This window comes from Coregonus clupeaformis, unplaced genomic scaffold (assembly GCF_020615455.1).
Source record: "Coregonus clupeaformis isolate EN_2021a unplaced genomic scaffold, ASM2061545v1 scaf0154, whole genome shotgun sequence".
Taxonomy (NCBI): Eukaryota; Metazoa; Chordata; class Actinopteri; order Salmoniformes; family Salmonidae; genus Coregonus; species Coregonus clupeaformis.
The window spans coordinates 486,983-507,563 of record NW_025533609.1 but is presented as its reverse complement, the minus strand read 5'-3'; the positions used below and the strand labels follow the sequence as shown (position 1 = coordinate 507,563).

The 20,581-nt window shown below is 42.2% G+C and overlaps 1 long non-coding RNA gene and 8 other non-coding genes across 9 annotated transcripts; all 9 read left to right on the top strand.

Moving 5' to 3' along the window:
• The first annotated feature begins 684 nt into the window (after nucleotides 1-684).
• Nucleotides 685-757, top strand: trnar-ccu. The gene has a single exon. It is a non-coding gene; the product is annotated as a tRNA-Arg (tRNA).
• A 494-nt stretch (nucleotides 758-1,251) lies between these two features.
• Nucleotides 1,252-1,324, top strand: trnar-ccu. Its single transcript has one exon. It is a non-coding gene; the product is annotated as a tRNA-Arg (tRNA).
• Nucleotides 1,325-1,534: 210 nt separating this feature from the next.
• On the top strand, nucleotides 1,535-1,607 carry trnar-ccu. The gene has a single exon. It is a non-coding gene; the product is annotated as a tRNA-Arg (tRNA).
• Nucleotides 1,608-1,819: 212 nt separating this feature from the next.
• trnar-ccu lies at nucleotides 1,820-1,892 on the top strand. Its single transcript has one exon. It is a non-coding gene; the product is annotated as a tRNA-Arg (tRNA).
• Nucleotides 1,893-2,386: 494 nt separating this feature from the next.
• trnar-ccu lies at nucleotides 2,387-2,459 on the top strand. The gene has a single exon. It is a non-coding gene; the product is annotated as a tRNA-Arg (tRNA).
• Nucleotides 2,460-2,663: 204 nt separating this feature from the next.
• Nucleotides 2,664-2,736, top strand: trnar-ccu. The gene has a single exon. It is a non-coding gene; the product is annotated as a tRNA-Arg (tRNA).
• A 484-nt stretch (nucleotides 2,737-3,220) lies between these two features.
• On the top strand, nucleotides 3,221-3,293 carry trnar-ccu. The gene has a single exon. It is a non-coding gene; the product is annotated as a tRNA-Arg (tRNA).
• A 689-nt stretch (nucleotides 3,294-3,982) lies between these two features.
• On the top strand, nucleotides 3,983-4,055 carry trnar-ucu. The gene has a single exon. It is a non-coding gene; the product is annotated as a tRNA-Arg (tRNA).
• Nucleotides 4,056-5,990: 1,935 nt separating this feature from the next.
• On the top strand, nucleotides 5,991-6,508 carry LOC123483699. The gene is made up of 3 exons (XR_006658315.1): nucleotides 5,991-6,085; nucleotides 6,121-6,386; nucleotides 6,422-6,508. It is a non-coding gene; the product is annotated as an uncharacterized LOC123483699 (long non-coding RNA).
• The last annotated feature ends 14,073 nt before the right edge of the window (nucleotides 6,509-20,581 follow it).

Genomic DNA, 20,581 nt, shown 5'->3' with positions numbered 1-20,581 from the left:
TGAAGTGCAAACAGGGATGAAAAAGCCTAATTTAATGAGCTAATCTCAGTCCCTTCAACTTAGTATTTTTTTCACTGGTTCTGTCAATTCGTATAGTTCTAACTAATTAACCTGTGCCCCAGTGGCCTAATGGATAAGGCACTGGCCTCATAAGCCAGAGATTGTGGGTTCAAGTCCCATCTGGGGTGTCCGACAGCAGAGTGGCGCAGCGGAAGCGTGCTGGGCCCATAACCCAGAGGTCGATGGATCGAAACCATCCTCTGCTATCAAGTTGTTTTTAGCTATGAAGTGCAAACAGGGATGAAAATACTAATTTCATGAGCTGGTCTCAGTCCCTTCAACTTAGTATTTTTTTCACTGGTTCTGTCAAGTCGTATATTTCTAATTAATTAACCTGTGCCCCAGTGGCCTAATGGATAAGGCACTGGCCTCTTAAGCCAGAGATTGTGGGTTCAAGTCCCATCTGGGGTGTCCGACAGCAGAGTGGGTAGTGGAAGCGTGCTGGGCCCATAACCCAGAGGTCGATGGATCGAAACCATCCTCTGCTATCCAGTTATTTTTTAGCTATGAAGTGCAAACAGGGATGAAAATAGCCTAATTTCATGAGCTGATCTCAGTCCCTTCAACTTAGTATTTTTTTTCACTGGTTCTGTCAATTCGTATAGTTCTAACTAATTAACCTGTGCCCCAGTGGCCTAATGGATAAGGCACTGGCCTCCTAAGCCAGAGATTGTGGGTTCAAGTCCCATCTGGGGTGTCCGACAGCAGAGTGGCGCAGCGGAAGCGTGCTGGGCCCATAACCCAGAGGTCGATGGATCGAAACCATCCTCTGCTATCCAGTTGTTTTTAGCTATGAAGTGCAAACAGGGATGAAAAAGCCTAATTTAATGAGCTAATCTCAGTCCCTTCAACTTAGTATTTTTTTCACTGTTTCTGTCAATACGTATAGTTCTAACTAATTAACCTGTGCCCCAATGACCTAATGGATAAGGCACTGGCTTCATAAGCCAGAGATTGTGGGTTCAAGTCCCATCTGGGGTGTCTGACAGCAGAGTGGCGCAGCGGAAGCGTGCTGGGCCCATAACCCAGAGGTCGATGGATCGAAACCATCCTCTGCTATCAAGTTGTTTTCAGCTATGAAGTGCAAACAGGGATGAAAATACTAATTTCATGAGCTGGTGTCAGTCCCTTCAACTTAGTATTTTTTTCACTGGTTCTGTCAATTCGTATATTTCTAAATAACTAACCTGTGCCCCAGTGGCCTAATGGATAAGGCACTGGCCTCCTAAGCCAGAGATTGTGGGTTCAATTCCCATCGGTGGTGTCTGACAGCAGAGTGGCGAAGCGGAAGCGTGCTGGGCCAATAACCCAGAGGTCGATGGATCGAAACCATCCTCTGCTATCAAGTTGTTTTCAGCTATGAAGTGCAAACAGGGATGAAAATACTAATTTCATGAGCTGGTGTCAGTCCCTTCAACTTAGTATTTTTTTCACTGGTTCTGTCAATTCGTATAGTTCTAACTAATTAACCTGTGCCCCAGTGGCCTAATGGATAAGGCACTGGCCTCCTAAGCCAGAGATTGTGGGTTCAAGTCCCATCTGGGGTGTCTGACAGCAGAGTGGCGCAGCGGAAGCGTGCTGGGCCCATAACCCAGAGGTCGATGGATCGAAACCATCCTCTGCTATCCAGTTATTTTTTAGCTATGAAGTGCAAACAGGGATGAAAAAGCCTAATTTAATGAGCTAATCTCAGTCCCTTCAACTTAGTATTTTTTTCACTGGTTCTGTCAATTCGTATATTTCTAACTAATTAACCTGTGCCCCAGTGGCCTAATGGATAAGGCACTGGCCTCCTAAGCCAGAGATTGTGGGTTCAAGTCCCATCTGGGGTGTCTGACAGCAGAGTGGCGCAGCGGAAGCGTGCTGGGCCCATAACCCAGAGGTCGATGGATCGAAACCATCCTCTGCTATCCAGTTGTTTTTAGCTATGAAGTGCAAACAGGGATGAAAAAGCCTAATTTAATGAGCTAATCTCAGTCCCTTCAACTTAGTATTTTTTTCACTGGTTCTGTCAATTCGTATAGTTCTAACTAATTAACCTGTGCCCCAATGACCTAATGGATAAGGCACTGGCTTCATAAGCCAGAGATTGTGGGTTCAAGTCCCATCTGGGGTGTCTGACAGCAGAGTGGCGCAGCGGAAGCGTGCTGGGCCCATAACCCAGAGGTCGATGGATCGAAACCATCCTCTGCTATCAAGTTGTTTTCAGCTATGAAGTGCAAACAGGGATGAAAATACTAATTTCATGAGCTGGTGTCAGTCCCTTCAACTTAGTATTTTTTTCACTGGTTCTGTCAATTCGTATATTTCTAAATAATTAACCCGTGCCCCAGTGGCCTAATGGATAAGGCACTGGCCTCCTAAGCCAGAGATTGTGGGTTCAAGTCCCATCTGGGGTGTCCGACAGCAGAGTGAGTGGTGCAGTGGAGGCCCATAACCCAGAGGTCGATGGATTGAAACCATCCTCTGCTATCAATTTGTTTTTAGCTATGAAGTGCAAACAGGGATGAAAATACTAATTTCATGAGCTGTTGTCAGTCCTTCAACTTAGTATTTTTTTCACTGGTTCTGTCAATTCGTATAGTTCTAACTAATTAACCTGTGCCCCAGTGGCCTAATGGATAAGGCACTGGCCTCCTAAGCCAGAGATTGTGGGTTCAAGTCCCATCTGGGGTGTCTGACAGCAGAGTGGCGCAGCGGGAGTGCTGGGCCCATAACCCAGAGGTCGATGGATCGAAACCATCCTCTGCTATCCAGTTGTTTTTAGCTATGAAGTGCAAACAGGGATGAAAATAGCCTAATTTAATGAGCTAATCTCAGTCCCTTCAACTTAGTATTTTTTTCACTGTTTCTGTCAATTCGTATAGTTCTAACTAATTAACCTGTGCCCCAATGACCTAATGGATAAGGCACTGGCTTCATAAGCCAGAGATTGTGGGTTCAAGTCCCATCTGGGGTGTCTGACAGCAGCGGAAGCGTGCTGGGCCCATAACCCAGAGGTCGATGGATCGAAACCATCCTCTGCTATCAAGTTGTTTTCAGCTATGAAGTGCAAACAGGGATGAAAAAGCCTAATTTAATGAGCTGGTGTCAGTCCCTTCAACTTAGTATTTTTTTCACTGGTTCTGTCAATTCGTATATTTCTAAATAATTAACCTGTGCCCCAGTGGCCTAATGGATAAGGCACTGGCCTCCTAAGCCAGAGATTGTGGGTTCAAGTCCCATCTGGGGTGTCCGACAGCAGAGTGAGTGGTGCAGTGGAAGCGTGATGAGGTCGATGGATCGAAACCATCCTCTGCTATCCAGTTATTTTTTTAGCTATGAAGTGCAAACAGGCATGAAAAAGCCTAATTTAATGAGCTAATCTCAGTCCCTTCAACTTAGTATTTTTTCACTGTTTCTGTCAATTCGTATATCTAATTAACCTGTGCCCCGTGGCCTAATGGATAAGTGGTCGCCCATAACCCAGAGGTCGATGGATCGAAACCATCCTCTGATATCCAGTTGATTTTTAGCTATGAAGCGCAAACTTGGATGAAAAGAGCCTAATTTCATGAGCTAATCTCAGTCCCTTCAACTTAGTATTTTTTTTCACTGTTTCTGTCAATTCGTATAGTTCTAACTAATTAACCTGTGCCCCAGTGACCTAATGGATAAGGCACTGGCCTTCATAAGCCAGAGATTGTGGGTTCAAGTCCCATCTGGGGTGTCCGACAGCAGAGTGGCGCAGCGGAAGCGTGCTGGGCCCATAACCCAGAGGTCGATGGATCGAAACCATCCTCTGCTATCCAGTTGATTTTTAGCTATGAAGTGCAAACTTGGATGAAAATTTCTAATTTTATGAGTAGGTCTCAGTCCATTCAACTTAGTATTTTTTTCACTGGTTCTGTCAATTCGTATATTTCTAACTAGATTAACCTGTGCCCCAGTGGCCTAATGGATAAGGCACTGGCCTTCTAAGCCAGGGATTGTGGGTTCGAGTCCCATCTGGGGTGGCTGAAAGCAGAGTGGAGGTCGATGGATTGAAACCATCCTCTGATTTCTTTTAGCTAAGAAGTGCAAACAGCGATGAAAATACTAATTTCATGAGCTAAGGTGTCAGTCCCTTCAACTTAGTATTTTTTTCACTGGTTCTGTCAATTCGTATAGTTCTAACTAATTAACCTGTGCCCCCAGTGGCCTAATGGATAAGGCACTGGCCTCCTAAGCTATAGGTTGTGGGTTCACCTCGCATCTGGGGTGTCCGACAGCAGAGTGGCGCAGCGGAAGCGTGCTGGGCCCATTCAATGCTGATTTTATTTAACTGGTTCTGTCAGTTTGTATAATTCATACAGGTTCTGGGCATTCTTGGCCCATAACCCAGAGTAAAATGTATTGAAGCTAACCAGTTAGTTAGTGCAAACTTGGATGAAAAATGTCTAATTTTGTGAGTAGGTCTCAGTCCATTCAATGGTGTATTGTTTTCACTCCTTCTGTCAGTACGTATTGTTCATACTGATTAGAAAGTGCCCCAGTGGCCTAATAAGGCACTGGCGTTCTAAGCCAGGGATTGTGGGTTCAAGTCACGTCCGGATTGGTTGAAAGCAGAGAGGCAAAGCGGAAGCGCGCTGGCACCATAACCCAGAGGTCAATGGATTGAAACTATCCAGCTGGTTTTTAGCATTGAAGTGCAAGCAGGGTTGAAAAATAGTGTGCCATTGGCCAAATGGATAAGGCACTGGCTTCCAAAGTCAGAGATTGTAGGTTTGAGTCCCATCTGGGTTGGCGGAAAGCAGAGAACATTGCCTCCGTTCTCAGCTGAAGACATGGTGTGAGGTGCCCATAACCCAGTGGTTGATGGATTGAAACCATACTCTTCTAAGAAGGTTTTACTTCAGATAGCCCAAAAGTCTGAGATTTATCCGCAACGTCTCTGCTTTGCTTTTAATATTTGAAGGTTCGGTTTGATTTTAATTTCAAGTAATACCCGCTAACAAATGGTTGTTCGTTCGTAAATTCTCACTTGGTGGGGCACACTGGACGTTCCGGCTAAAGAGTAGCGTTCTGATGTCAGTCAAGCACCTTGGCTAAAGTTGGCTAGCTTGCTAGCTACCTTGACACACAAATGAGAGAACACCTCACTCTGCTTGTTTTACCTTGCAGAGCCGGTTACACTCATTTAATGTTCTCTAGATGATTGAGTGACTGTGTTGCCAGCGTGAATGTACAAACGCATCCCACGTGCGATGACACACACAAGAAACACCCACATCAAAGCACTCATCTTTTCAGTCTAATTTCTTTAATGAGGAAAATCACGAGGAAATCAGCCAGTACATCTTTAATGCTACTCTGTTATCTTTATTTCAGGAGAATAACTCCCTCTACATAGGGATAGGCATTTTCAAACCCAAAATAATGTGATGCAGCTCATGTTTATGAAAATAGCCATTGCTGGACTAGAGGGTAGAGGTACTGGACTAGAGGGTAGAGGTACTGGACTAGAGGTACTGGACTAGAGGGTAGAGGTACTGGACTAGAGGGTAGAGGTACTGGACTAGAGGGTAGAGGTACTGGACTAGAGGGTAGAGGTACTGGACTAGAGGGTAGAGGTACTGGACTAGAGGGTAGAGGTACTGGACTAGAGGGTAGAGGTACTGGACTAGAGGGTAAAGGTACTGGACTAGAGGGTAGAGGTACTGGACTAGAGGGTAGAGGTACTGGACTAGAGGTACTGGACTAGAGGGTAGAGGTACTGGACTAGAGGGTAGAGGTACTGGACTAGAGGGTAGAGGTACTGGACTAGAGGGTAGAGGTACTGGACTAGAGGGTAGAGGTACTGGACTAGAGGTACTGGACTAGAGGGTAGAGGTACTGGACTAGAGGGTAGAGGTACTGGACTAGAGGGTAGAGGTACTGGACTAGATGGTAGAGGTACTGGACTAGAGGTACTGGACTAGAGGGTAGAGGTACTGGACTAGAGGGTAGAGGTACTGGACTAGAGGGTAGAGGTACTGGACTAGAGGTACTGGACTAGAGGGTAGAGGTACTGGACTAGAGGGTAGAGGTACTGGACTAGAGGTACTGGACTAGAGGGTAGAGGTACTGGACTAGAGGGTAGAGGTACTGGACTAGAGGGTAGAGGTACTGGACTAGAGGGTAGAGGTACTGGACTAGAGGGTAGAGGTACTGGACTAGAGGGTAGAGGTACTGGACTAGAGGGTAGAGGTACTGGACTAGAGGTACTGGACTAGAGGGTAGAGGTACTGGACTAGAGGGTAGAGGTACTGGACTAGAGGGTAGAGGTACTGGACTAGAGGGTAGAGGTACTGGACTAGAGGGTAGAGGTACTGGACTAGAGGGTAGAGGTACTGGACTAGAGGTACTGGACTAGAGGGTAGAGGTACTGGACTAGAGGGTAGAGGTACTGGACTAGAGGGTAGAGGTACTGGACTAGAGGGTAGAGGTACTGGACTAGAGGGTAGAGGTACTGGACTAGAGGGTAGAGGCCATCGCTGCAGGAAGCGCATAGGCAAGTTCAGTATGACTTATAACCATGCAAGAGGAGATAAGCTAAAGCTTACATTTTGAAACCCAATCCAGCACCATCTCAGCCCCAGTGCAAGCGGCTCAAAATGGATCAAAGGTCTTCCAAAAAAAATTTGACATGGACCTTAGCATCATAGCTCGTCCCTGCTGGAGGGTAACAGTGCCCTGGGGTTACAGGAGGACCAGTAAGTGAAGGGTTGTGGGAGTTAAGACTCTTTCAAATGCATGGCTGCATCTCCTTACAGGATAATCTGGCCACAGGGCCTGGCCACAGGTGCCTGATGGGTTTTCTTTGGCAAAAAGCTTAATAATGGGAGGTAACATAAGACAGACTACTTGAACTACTAGATGATACTGTTGGATCTATGGGACGGTTTCCTAGACACAGATTAAGCGTAGTCATGGACTAAAAAGCATGTTAAAATGAGCAGTGGTGGGTTCTCAATTGTTATACTTGAGTAAAAGTAAAGATACCTTAATAGAAAATTACTCAGGTAAAAGTGAAAGTCACCCAGTAAAATGCTACTTGAGTAATAGTCTAAAACGATTTGGTTTTAAATAGACTTAAGTATCAAAAGTAAATGTAGTTGCTAAAATATACTTAAGTATCAAAAGTAAATATATTGTTACAAATTCCTTATATTAAGCAAACCAAATAGCACAATGTTAGTGTTTTTTTAATTTATGGACAGCCAGGGGCACACTCCAACACTCAGAAATAATTTAAACAAAGTATTCGTGTTTAGTGAGTCTGCCAGGAATGTTCTCTTGATAAGTGCATGAATTGGACCATTTTCCTGTCCTGCTGAGCATTCAAAATCTAACGAGTACTTTTGGGTGTCAGGGAAAATGGATGGAGTAAAAAAGTACATAATTATGAAGTAAAAGTAGAAGTTGGCCAAAATATAAATAGTAAAGTAAAGTACAGATACCCCCCCAAAATACTTAAGTAGTACTCTAAAGTATTTTTACTTAAGTACTTTACACCACTGAAAATGAAATTCTCCAGGCTTAATCTGTGTCAGGGAAACCATCAGTATATGAAAATGATTAACCCATATTATTTTCTAAACCATTTAGCATTCTTATTGAGCATCATTTTATTTAGAAATGGAAATCAAGTGAAGTGTGCACACTATGAAATAACAGGACAAACAAAATATTTGTGTATTTACCAGTACCATTACAAATGTATTTTTCAAACATGTTTTAGTTTAAAGTACAGTACATGGAACATAGAAAACATATCATTTGAAATTATTACACTTTTAAGACAATGGAAAATACAGCAATTCCCATCAAGCATTTTATGAAAAACGAACTTTGAAAATTCTAGACATTGAAAAAATTAATGGCAAAATCTGCGCTTTTAATAACAAGTGCGATGCATACTGCCTTTTTCAAACTTCATCTAGGAGATCATCTTCTTCGGAGACACAAGGATACTGACAGGCTCAATCCTATTTTCAATCACATGTTTTCCATAGCAAAAGTGCCTGTGTTTCATCTCTCCTCTAGTTCTCTTGTTTCCTTTACAGTGTATATATATCATGATTAGTCTGTCATATCACTGTCATTGAATCCAGTATATCCAATAAAGCTTTAAAAAAATACAGTACAAAAATAAAGCACCGTCCTCTGGGCTCAGCTGTTCTGAAACATGGGCCCAGTCCAGAAACAACCCCCAGCCTCTTCACTCTAACCCCTAGCCCCTTCACTCTAACCCCTAGCCTCTTCATTCTAACCCCTAGCTCCTTCACTCTAACCCCTAGCCTCTTCACTCTAACCCCTAGCCTCTTCACTCTAACCCCTAGCTCCTTCACTCTAACCCCTAGTTCCTTCACTCTAACCCCTAGCCTCTTCACTCTAACCCCTAGCTCCTTCACTCTAACCCCTAGCCCCTTCACTCTAACCCCTAGCTCATTCACTCTAACCCCTAGCCCCTTCACTCTGGACACTCATGTATATCTGAAGGTATTGGATAGGGCATTCATGTGCTCGTGGGAAGTGGGAAACTGAGAAGTGGGAAACTTGGTAGTCCTAAGTTCGACACGATTGTATTCAAGTGCTTTTGAAGTCGGAAAAATCATTCAACCAATACGATTTTAGCTAACTTGATAAGCTAGCTAACGTTGCTAACATTAAAGTTAACTAGCTTGCTTAACATTGAATATATGGTCTAACTTGTTGCATTATCCCAACTGATACGTTTGTAATTTTCAAAAACGGATTTGTTGTCATCTTTTGGTTGAAAAGGTGAAAGGTCAGTGGCGAAACGTCACACCTCGGCACCTCGGGTAAAAACATTTTCGTTCAAGTGAAACTTCCCAGTCGGAACTCCGAACTTTCCGATAACTCCGACAGCATGTGAACCGTTAGTACCATGGTAGTAGGTCCAAACTTGCCGTCTGATAGGCTGAGTGAAATATTAGCCATATTGCTTTATACCTGTCAGTTCTGGACAGGGCCAAGGTCACTCCACTGTCGTTGTTTTGCTATTATTAATGCTGCAGCAGCGGTGGGAATCACAGCTAAGATCTTAAATGATGCAAGATGCCTGTCTGTTCTTATATCAGTTCCAGGACAGACGTTGCTCGTGGAGTAGCAGGTGGAGCTGCTGCCGGCAGGGGAGAGATACAGCTTGCCGTTGGGGCAGATACACAGCTCGTACAACAGTCTGTTTCTGAGAAGCTGCGTCTGAGGACGGGGAGTGGAAGCCAAGCAGGAAGAAAGCTCCCCGGTCGGATCGTGTTTGCATCTAAAAGATCTGATTGGAAAAATAGAATCAGGATCGGATATTTTGGCTAGACTAAAGCAATGATACATTTTCTGAAAGGTATATTGATGCCAATTCAACTAAATAAATGATATGTGAATAGGGGTGATTTGAGTGCATTGGGAACAGGGGAGACCCGGGACAATTGTAAAAGGATAAATTACTCAAATTAGAAACCACAGCTGTTATTCAATGTGCCAATGCTTGGTTAGTGTCTCTACATGTCTAATACGTGTTTTTGAAATACATCTATATATCTATTTTTGTATTATTGTATTTTTGGCCACCTCTCTTGTTGTATTACTGACCTCTGGAACATTATCCATGTGTCTAGAAATACACTACCGTTCAAAAGTTTGGGGGTCACTTAGAAATGTCCTCGTTTTCGAAAGAAAAGCAACATTTCCATTAAAATAACATCAAATTCATCAGAAATACAGTGTAGACATTGTTAATGTTGTAAATGGCTATTGTAGCTGGAAACGGCTGATTTTTTATGGAATATCTACATAGGCGTACAGAGGCCCATTATCAGCAACCATCAGCCCTGTGTTCCAATGGCACGTTGTGTTTGCTAATCCAAGTTTATCATTTTAAAAGGCTAATTGATCATTAGAAAACCCTTTTGCAATTATGTTAGCACAGCTAAAAACCGTTGTGCTGATTAAAGAAGCAATAAAACTGGCCTTCTTGAGACTAGTTGAGTATCTGGAGCATCAGCAATTGTGGGTTCGATTACAGGCTCAAAATGGCCAGAAACGAATAACTTTCTTCTGAAACTCGTCAGTCTATTCTTGTTCTGAGATATGAAGGCTATTCCATGCGAGAAATTGCCAAGAAACTGAAGATCTCGTACAACGCTGTGTACTACTCCCTTCACAGAACAGCGCAAACTGGCTCTAACCAGAATAGAAAGAGGAGTGGGAGGCCCCGGTGCACAACTGAGCAAGAGGACAAATACATTAGACTGTCTAGTTTGAGAAACAAGCGCCTCACAGGTCCTCAACTGGCAGCTTCATTAAATAGTACCCGCAAAACACCAGTATCAACGTCAACAGTGAAGAGGCGACTCCGGGATGCTGACCTTCTAGGCAGAGTTGCAAAGAAAAAGCCATATCTCAGACTGGCCAATAAAAATAAAAGATTAAGATGGGCAGTCTGAGATATGGCTTTTTCTTTGCAACTCTGCCTAGAAGGTCAGCATCCCGGAGTCGCATCCCGGAAACGTATCAGTAATTCCATAGTGTCCTTTTTGTCTTGATAAACTCACAACATTCCAATAACTCTCCAAAACACTGCAGCTATCTATTGTCCGAGCTGATCATCATCACTTATGGTTTAGTTATAATCTATAGGCTACATGACTTGCAAGGAATAGGGTATTTGATGCGAACATAGAATAATAGCTTTTCCATTGTAGGCTGCAAAATTACATTATCACATTGTAAGTAGGCCTTAAAAAGTCTTATCTATACTTGGGTGAAAACAGTTTACTGCTTGAAATGAAACTAACTAATGAAGTCTTATAGATATTATATCTGTTATTTCGTGATGCTTCTAACTTATGATGCATTCATATAATAGTTTGAAAATCAACTTATTCTCGCTGTCGTTTAGCTGGTTGTTGCCTGTGTCTGCTTGGGTGTAAGGTAGACGCAGGGAGTCAGGAAGCAGGTGCAGTTAGTGAGTTTAATAATAACGACCATGGCGCGATACAAAACAAGAGAAGCGTCTGACATAGAAACACAAACAATACTACCTGATGACTGATAACAAAAGAGTGCTACATAAAGGCTAACTAATCAAGGGAGTAATGAAGTACAGGTGTGACTGATGAGACGCAGGTGTGCGTAATGATGGTTGCCAGATGTGCGTGAGGATGAGTTAGTCATTCAACAATCATGTCAACCACTATTATTTCACACAGAGTGAGTCCATATAATGAGTTACGGCAAATTTCTTCTGAACTAATTTAGGCTTGCCTAAACAAAGGGGGGGTGAATACTTATGCAACAACTATATTTTAGTTTAATTTGTTCTTATTAATTTGTAAAATGTTGTAGAATTTTCTTTTCACTTTGACATTACGAAGTATTTACATAGTACACCAATTACAAATAAATTATAATTAAATCAATTTCAATCCCACTTTGTAACACAACAAAATGAGAAATAAATTCAAGGGGGTGTAACTTTCTTTAGGCTATGTATACGGTAGGAAATAACCACAGATGGTTTATAGTGCATGTCTGCACCATACGTTGACACGTCGAGTCCAAAACGGGAGGTTAAATTTTTTTTTTTTTCAAAGAGGTAGTTTTCATTCTTTTGTAGCTTTAAAGATGCAATGAAAATATGTTTTGGTCAATTTGGTGTATTTCCATCCAAATATCAGTTTAAAATCAAAACACTGTTCAATTACCCCTCATTTTTTACCGTTGAAGACAGTGTTAAAGCTGTCCCATATAACGCTACAACTAAACCTGCTATTGGGGTTAATTGTAACATTAGGACTTTTAAGGACTTTGGGTCTTTAAGACAGAATTTAACACAGGTCTCTATTATGTACTATTAGTTAGCCGACAAATGTACTTTGTTTTTGTTTTTGAGATTTGGACATATCTAAATCAAACAGTGAAAAATAAGTAAATAAGGTTTTAAAAAAACAACGCAAAAATCTGTTACAATTGTCCCCAGTTTCCCTTACTGAACATCAACAACAGCAGAAACTGACAATCATTAATACCATCTACAGACTACAGTTTGTTTTGATAGATTATGATAACTTAATTGAGGACATTTGATGCTGTGCAATGACCTCCTCACCTCTCCCTCTGTTGACTGGAGTTCCAGGTCTTTCCGACCCGTGGCCTTCAGTTTCCCCCTGGCTTCAGTGACCTCCACCCCTCTGGGAGCCTCCATGGTCAAGGTCCTTGTTGGAGACTCAAACCTGCCAAACACAACACAACACAACACAACAACTTAATGAAAGCATTTGTGTTCCACTTCATTTACAATTTCTTTATTTTGTTTAATGTTTATTTTATAACCTGTTAAGATAAGATACAGTTGAGTCATTCGACGAACAGAGTGCTGTTTGTGTCCCTCAGACATTATAATGTGTACATTTTGATAAAACGCTCAATTTAACAGTTGCTCTAACTAAACAATCTTAAAAAGTCCAATAGCGTCCCGAGTGGCGCTACTACAGATCCTAGTTCAATACCGGGCTGTGTCGCAGCCGGCCGCGACCGGGAGACCCATGAGGCGACGCACAATTGGCCCAGTGTCGTCTGGGTTAGGGGAGGGCTTGGCTGGGATGTCCTTGTCCCATCGTGCTGTGGCGGGCCAGACATGCTGAAACGGTCGCCAGGCGTACAGTGTTTCCTCCGACACATTGGTGCAGCTGGCTTCCGGGATAAGCGTGCATTGTGTTAAGAAGCATTGCGGCTTGGCGGGGTCGTGTTTCGGAGGACGCATGGCTCTCAACCTTTGCCTCTCCCAAGTCCGTACGGGAGTTGCAGCGATGGGACAAGACTGTAACTACCTATTGGATATGAGTAAACGGGGTAAAAAAAAGAAACAATTGTGTTTTCTCTGAAAATCCCAATTTTGACATGTCACGTTTGTTCAACTTCTAGGAAGATTTGAATCCACTTAACCTCTTAAATGTAATGGTAAAATGTATATTTCCGCTAAAAACTTGGTATATTTGGAAAGAAGACATCTGAGAGATGATGAGGAAATGATCAGAAGATAGATAGGAGTTACATAGTTCAGAATACACAAGATCAAGCACACACAAAATAACCGTATTTTTGTTTTTTTATTTTGAAAGTCATCTTCCATTGACAAGCTATAAGTGAACTATTGATGACTAGAGAGCTGGAAACACATCAGATGGCTTCCACAACGTGAAAAATATCAGAAAAGAAAATGGGATTGATAGACCTAACAACTAGAAATGGGCAGATGTTTCAGTAAGTGGTGTCAGGTGTGGTCACGGGACCTTTCCAAGTGTCCCTAAACCTCTCCAAAGTGCCACATGTCTGTAAATTAGATAATCCCAGTGCTATTACATATTTGCAATCCCTAAATGCTATTTGTTCAGTATAAAAACACAATTTCTACCATATCAACCCCACTCAAACATTGTGGTGGTGTTATGGGGTATCCCGGGTACATTCAAGGTTCCTTTCAACCTCTCCAAAGTGTCCGAATGTGGTAATTGCACTGTTTTTGCACACTGGATGTGCCTAAAAGTTATTGTTCACTATCAAAACAAAATTTCTACAACACCAACCTCTCTCAAACATTGTGGTGGTGTCGGGGGACATACAGGGGATATCCAAGTGTTTTTTCATCCTCTCCAAAGTGCCTGAACGTTTAGCCTAGGCATTTCCAATGTAGTGGTCCCACATACATTAAAATATATATAAAAATGTATTATCAAACACAAATTTGGTTACACATGTGTCCTTCACTAAAAAAGTAGCAAAAAATAGAAATAAGCTGAACTATTTACAAATGGCTTTCGTGTTCTTTTACATCCCAGGTGTAGATGATTCGATTTCACTTTCACCAAAGCTGGTGCATGTCATGATAGTCTTTGAAGCAGTCCCTCTCTGTCAGGAAACAAAAAGCGAACTGGCATTTCGGACAGAAGATCTGGCATTTCACCCCCCTCCCGCTGTGTTTTGCTCGCAGTTCTTCCTTTTGTCTTATGGCATGTGTGTTGGATAGTGGTGCTCCAATTCAGCCATTTCCAACACCAGCTGCTCTCGGACGGTCAACTGGGAGAGAGGGGTTTGACCTTTTGCTTTGGTCATCTGCTTGTGGAGAATGAAAGTGTTTACTGTAGCAATGTCCACAAAGTGGTTTAAAAAAGTCTTATACCTGTTATGAGAATTTTGCTATCTCAATGGTTGAAGTCAAACACTTAAATCTTTGAATAATTCTCAGAAATTAATTAAACAAAGACCCAATCATGCAATGGTCAGCCTTTATTCATTGAGAGCTCTGTTATCACAATTTCAGAGTCCAACTTTTATTCACACACGTTCTTATCATAATCTACTCCCTTCTCGGGCAGGCTGCATTCCTCAGTTATCTGTAGACAGTTCTCCTTGTCCTTTGTTGTCTGGTCTAACTTCTACTCACATTGCTAAATAGTAACACAATGTCATAATCTTTACTGGTCCTACACACACACACACACACACACACACACACATTATTAGATTATAGTCTCAGGATTCTAACACATTTAATAAAATGGAGTGTAATAATTAGTCATTACCAAATTATTCTATCAATACCACTTCCTGGTCTTGTGGAGGACCTGGTAGTAACCTATCAGAGCATCAGATAGGTCGACAACCCCCCCCCACCCATGCCCCATTGGCATTTTTTCACCCTCCTTGAGACATGGTTGTTATTGAATACCTTATGCTGCGTGGTTACTTCCCTAGTGTCCTTCCATTTCACAACAAGCAGCTTGTTAGTCCTGATCCAACGTATGGTCCCCCTCTCCGCTGTCTTTGTCATGTGGTTTACCTTGGTCCTGGGGAAAACCCATTATGTTAGGACGAATGGTGCCACAAGACCCTGTTTTATTTTTGAAGAGGTCTATGAAAAGCATGGGACTAGTATACAAATTGTCCACAAAAGCGCTTGTACCCACTGCCAAGTAAGGGGGAAGTCCATCAGCTGCATGAAAATGAAATACAATTTTATTTGTCACATACACGTGTTTAGCAGATGTTACTGTGGGTGTAGCGAAATGCTTGTGCTTCTAGCTCCGACAGTGCAGTAATATCTAACAAGTAATATCTAACAATTTCACAACATATACCCAATACACACAAATCTAAGTAAGGAATGGAATTTAAGAATATATACATATATGGACAAGCAATGACAGAGCGGCATGGACTAAGATACAGTAGAATATTATAGAATAGAATACAGTATATACATATGAGATGTGTAATGCAAGATATGTAAACATTATTAAAGAGACTAGTGTTCCATTTCTTAAAGTGGCCAGTGATTTCAAATTGGCAGCAGCAGCCTCTAATGTGCTAGTGATGGCTATTTAACAGTGATGGCCTTGAGATAGAAGCAGTTTTTCATTCTCTCGGTCCCAGCTTTGATGCACCTGTACTGACCTCGCCTTCTGGATGATAGCGGGGTGAACAGGCAGTGGCTCGGGTGGTTGATGTCCTTGATGATCTTTTTGTGACATCGGGTGCTGTAGGTGTCCTGGAGGGCGGGTAGTTTGCCCCCGGTAATGCGTTCGGCAGACCGCACCACCCTCTGGAGAGCCCTGCGGTTGCGGTCGGTGCAGTTGCCATACCAGGCAGTGATACAGCCCGACAGTATGCTCTCAATTGTGCATCTGTAAAAGTTTGTGAGGGTTTTAGGTGCCAAGACGAATTGACAGAGTCATAACTAAGGCCCTTCCCAGCGGGTGTGATCGCCTTTGCCTTCATAGATGAACAAGTTCCACGTGTAGGCAGAGGCTGAACTGGCACAAAGAGCTTGTAGCCCCATTTGGTCTGCTTATTTCTCATATATTGCTTCAGGCCAATTCGAGCCTTTGAGGCAACCATGCGCTCATCTATAGATAGATTTTGAGCAGGGCTGGAAGCAAGTTTTGCATGCCTCCATCATGTCATGATAAAGGGTCTTGACCCTTGCAAGACGATCATACCGTGCAGTCCCCTTCTTCTGGACATTCTCCTGATCCCTCTGTGGGTCACTCATGTGAAGGTGTACGGTTGATGGCCAAGAATCAGTTTTTCACTCATGATGGAAGTGGGGAACTCCAACCGATAGAGTGGGGACTTGCTCCAGTTGTCAACTAGTCTTGATACCTTTACCAGTCCCATGTAAATCACCCATGGTGACAGGTTTCCAGGACCTCTTCCTTCCCCCCCTGCTGCTTCTTCTTGTCCCCATACTTGTTGGTATGACTAATTAGTGTTCCCAGTACAGAGGTGGTAAAGTAGAGCTGAAACAGCTGTAAGTGGGTGTATGTTTTCATCACTAACCAACTGTGGGCCTTCAGGTCGTTTGGGTTTAAACCTAAATTGTTCTGTCTCCTCCTCATCTTCAAGGACCGTATTTAACCTGTCCTCAGTTTCATCTCCCTCTGTTGTGCTGCTTCCACTGCCTCTCCCTCTTCTCTGTTGAGGCCTAGATCTCCTCCTTGCCCCCGCACCTCCAGATGAACTTGCAGAGAGGAGAGTGGTGCCAGGGCCTACAGTGTGGGGGTGGTTGAAGAGGAGTGGGGTCTTTGCGGAGTGGTGGATGTAGAACCATCAGACGGGGTGATTGACATAGCAGTGGGGTGTGAAGACCTTGACTGGCGGGGGCGCTTGCTGGGGAGGGGTGGCTCCCAAATGTCATCGTCCAAATCCTCTGCATCCTCCACTCTGTGGTGAATAAAATAAAGGGATATATTGTTTGTAAGACACACAGAATTACAGTTGACTAAATGTACAAAATGACATTACTGTAAGGTAAAAACACCAAGCAGTGGTGGGCGGCAGGTAGCTTAGTGGTTAAGAGCGTTGTGCCAGGAACCGAAAGGTTGCTGGTTGTAATCCCTGAGCTGACTAGGTGAAAAATCTGTCGACGTGCCCCTTGAGCAAGGCACTTAACCCTAATTGCTGTGGATAAGAGCGTCTGCTAAATGACAAAAAAAAACTAAACTTTATCTGTACAGTGACTCACATAGAAGGTGTGAAGCAAACAGAAACACTTTGGAGACAAAGGCAGAGGTGAGAACCACAAATAAACAATGAGAGTTCAGTGGCCTCTCCAAAGTAACAAGGATGAAACAGTGAACTAATATGAAACGTAGACAATAACTACTTTGGAATTATATAACATTGAAATTACTTGTTAGATAGGCCTATGTAAACTAAAGCCCAAAAAGTAAACAACTTGTAAAAAATGAAATACATATAGTAAATTAGCTATATAAATTCATGAAAATCATTTACTTACAGATCTAAAAGTGGATCCAATCCTTCTAGAAAGCGGTATGACGGCTGCGTGGTCTCATGATGTTTATACTTGTGTACTATTGTTTGTACAGATGAACGTAGTACCTTCAGGCATTTGGAAATTGCTCCCAAGGATGAACAAAACTTGTGGAGGTCTACAAATATTTTGGCCGATTTTTTTCTTTTTCCCATGATGTCAAGCAAAGAGGCACTGAGTATGAAGGTAGGCCTTGAAATATATCCACAGGTACACCTCCAATTGACTCAAATGATGTCAATTAACCTAGCAGAAGCTTCTAAAGTCATTACATCATTTTCTGGAATTTTCCAAGCTGTTTAAAGGCACATTGAACTTAGTGTACAGTGGGGAGAACAAGTATTTGATACACTGCCGATTTTGCAGGTTTTCCTACTTACAAAGCATGTAGAGGTCTGTAATTTTTATCATAGGTACACTTCAACTGTGAGAAAATGCAAATTAATTACTTAAAAATCATACAATGTGATTTTCTGGATTTTTGTTTTAGATTCCGTCTCTCACAGTTGAAGTGTACCTATGATAAAATTACAGATCTCTACATGCTTTGTAAGTAGGAAAACCTCCAAAATCGGCAGTGTATCAAATACTTGTTCTCCCCACTGTATGTAAGCTTCTGACCCACTGGAATTGTGATATAGTGAATTATAACTGAAATAATCTGTCTGTAAACAATTGCTGGAAAAATTACTTGTGTCGTGCACAAAGTAGATGTCCTAACCGACTTGCCAAAACTATAGTTTGTTAACAAGAAATTTGTGGAGTGGTTGAAAAACGAGTTTTAATGACTCCAACCTAAGTGTATGTAAACATCCAACTTCAACTGTATATGTGTCAGCAACCATGGCTAATGAAGTCACTGAAACCCTTAACAAGTAGTTGCAGTCAGATTTGGAACGGGTGGCCAGTAATAAACTGGTCCTGAACATCTCTAAAACTAAGAGCATTGTATTTGGTACAAATCATTCCCTAAGCTCTAGACCTCAGCTGCATCTGGTAATGAATGGTGTGGCTGTTGAACAAGTTGAGGAGACTAAATTACTTGGTGTTACCTTAGATTGTAAACTGTCATGGTCAAAACATATAGATGCAATGTTTGTAAAGATGGGGAGGGGTCTGTCCGTACTAAAGAGATGCTCTGCTTTTTTGATACCACACTCCAAAAAGCAAGTCCTGCAGGGTCTAGTTTTGTCTTATCTTGATTATTGTCCAGTCATGTGGTCAACTGCTGCAAATAAATAAGAGTTGAAGAGAGACTGACTGCATCACTTCTTTTTATAAGAAACATGAATGTGTTGAAAATTCCAAATTGTTTGCATACTCCAAAAAGCAAGTTACAACTTAGACACAGCTCTGACACCCACACTTACCCCACCAGACATGCCACCAGGGGTCTTTTCACAGCTCTGACACCCACACTTACCCCACCAGACATGCCACCAGGGGTCTTTTCACAGTCCCCAAATCCATAACAAATGTAAGAAAGCATACAGTATTATATAGAGCCATTATTGTATGGAACTCCACTCCATCTCATATTGCTCAAATGAACAGCAAACCTGGTTTAGAAAAAGCAGATAAAGCAACCCCTGACGGCACACGCCTCTCCCCTATTTCACCTAGATATTTTGTGTGTATGTATTGATATGTTCGTTATGTGTGCCATTTTAAAATGTATGTAGTTCTGTCCTTGAGCTGTTCTTGTCTATTAATGTTCTGTATTATGTCATGTTTATGAAAAAATGTATGCACTCACTAACTGTAAGTCGTGTGTGTGTGTGTGTTTATGTGTGTGTGTGTGTCTGAGAATGTGTGTGTGTGTTGCGTGCACGTGTGTGCGTGTGTTGCGTGCACGTGTGTGTGTGTGTGTGTGTGTGTGTGTGTGTGTGTGTGTGTGTGTGTGTGCGTGTGTGTCACTGTCAACATGAAAGTGAACACACTTAGAATATATACATTATTTGTTTACAAAGGGAACAGGGAAGACTTCAGGAAGTACAGCTAAACAAAGAGATGTTTTTCGTCCACTAATACCAAACGTGCATTTAACATAGAAACATCTATATTTTTAGGATTTTGATCTTGAAGAACGTTTATTGGAGGTATCGGTAGCGCCATCTTGAATTGCCATAGTAACGACAGACGCCAATGTGTCATTGGCAGGTTTGAGCAAATTGTGAGTTTTGGTGCGGGAACTGAAAGTAAATGAATGCTGCCACCGGGAGGCGCCTCACCTCCACTGGGCCTGAAAGGTTTCTCACAACTTTGACAGCTTTGTCAATTAAATCAGGACAAAAATATTAAGGAAAGAAACTGTATACATTTCGTTTTTATGTTGGTAATTATAATATGTACATTTTTAGAGTATTCTTTCCGATTGATAAGATGAATCTGTGAAATTAACTTCTGATAACAAGCCGAGTAGACAGTCAGCCAAAAACGAGGCAAGGTAGCTAGCAGGTTAGCTAGCCCATTTGATTTAGCTATTCGCTTGTCTTGTCTTTTTTATGTTAATGTTGTCTTTTATAACTGTACACAATAAAATGGTCATATTGACAATTTGAAGAGCATTTGTCATTGGTATTAGCGAAGAGCTAAAATGAACTGGCTAGTGTCTGATGTCTACAGTACAGTAGCTAGCTAACCAGCCACAACTATGAGAGGGCTGCTGAAGGATTGCTATTTTACCAATAAAATGTATGATACCCATCTAATTATTAGCTAGCTAGCTAGATAACTAGTTACATATAAGTGATAATGTCAGAGAAGCCGGTGTTTGGAGGATATATTGGCAGGGGTGTTGTTAGGCCCGAGACGAAGTCGAGGCCAATATATCCTCCAAACACCGGCTTTGAGGGCATTATCACTTTTATACAACGGGTTACCAACATATTCAAATAATGATTTACATATTTTCATTAAAACCGTTATTTTGATTAATTTTATTCATCCTTCCACAAGATATAGTCCCGACACAAATCTAGGGTTGCTACCCAAGCCGGCTGGTTGTTCGTTCTATCGGTTCGGTTGCCAGAGACGCGACCCAGTCGTTCAGTCTTTTTGTTCTGTATCTACGGACGCGACCCAGTCATTCATTCTAAATGTTCCATTGCCAGACTGGCTGGCAACGTTCTTATCTACATAGCTAGATATCTCATTAGGTGTCTG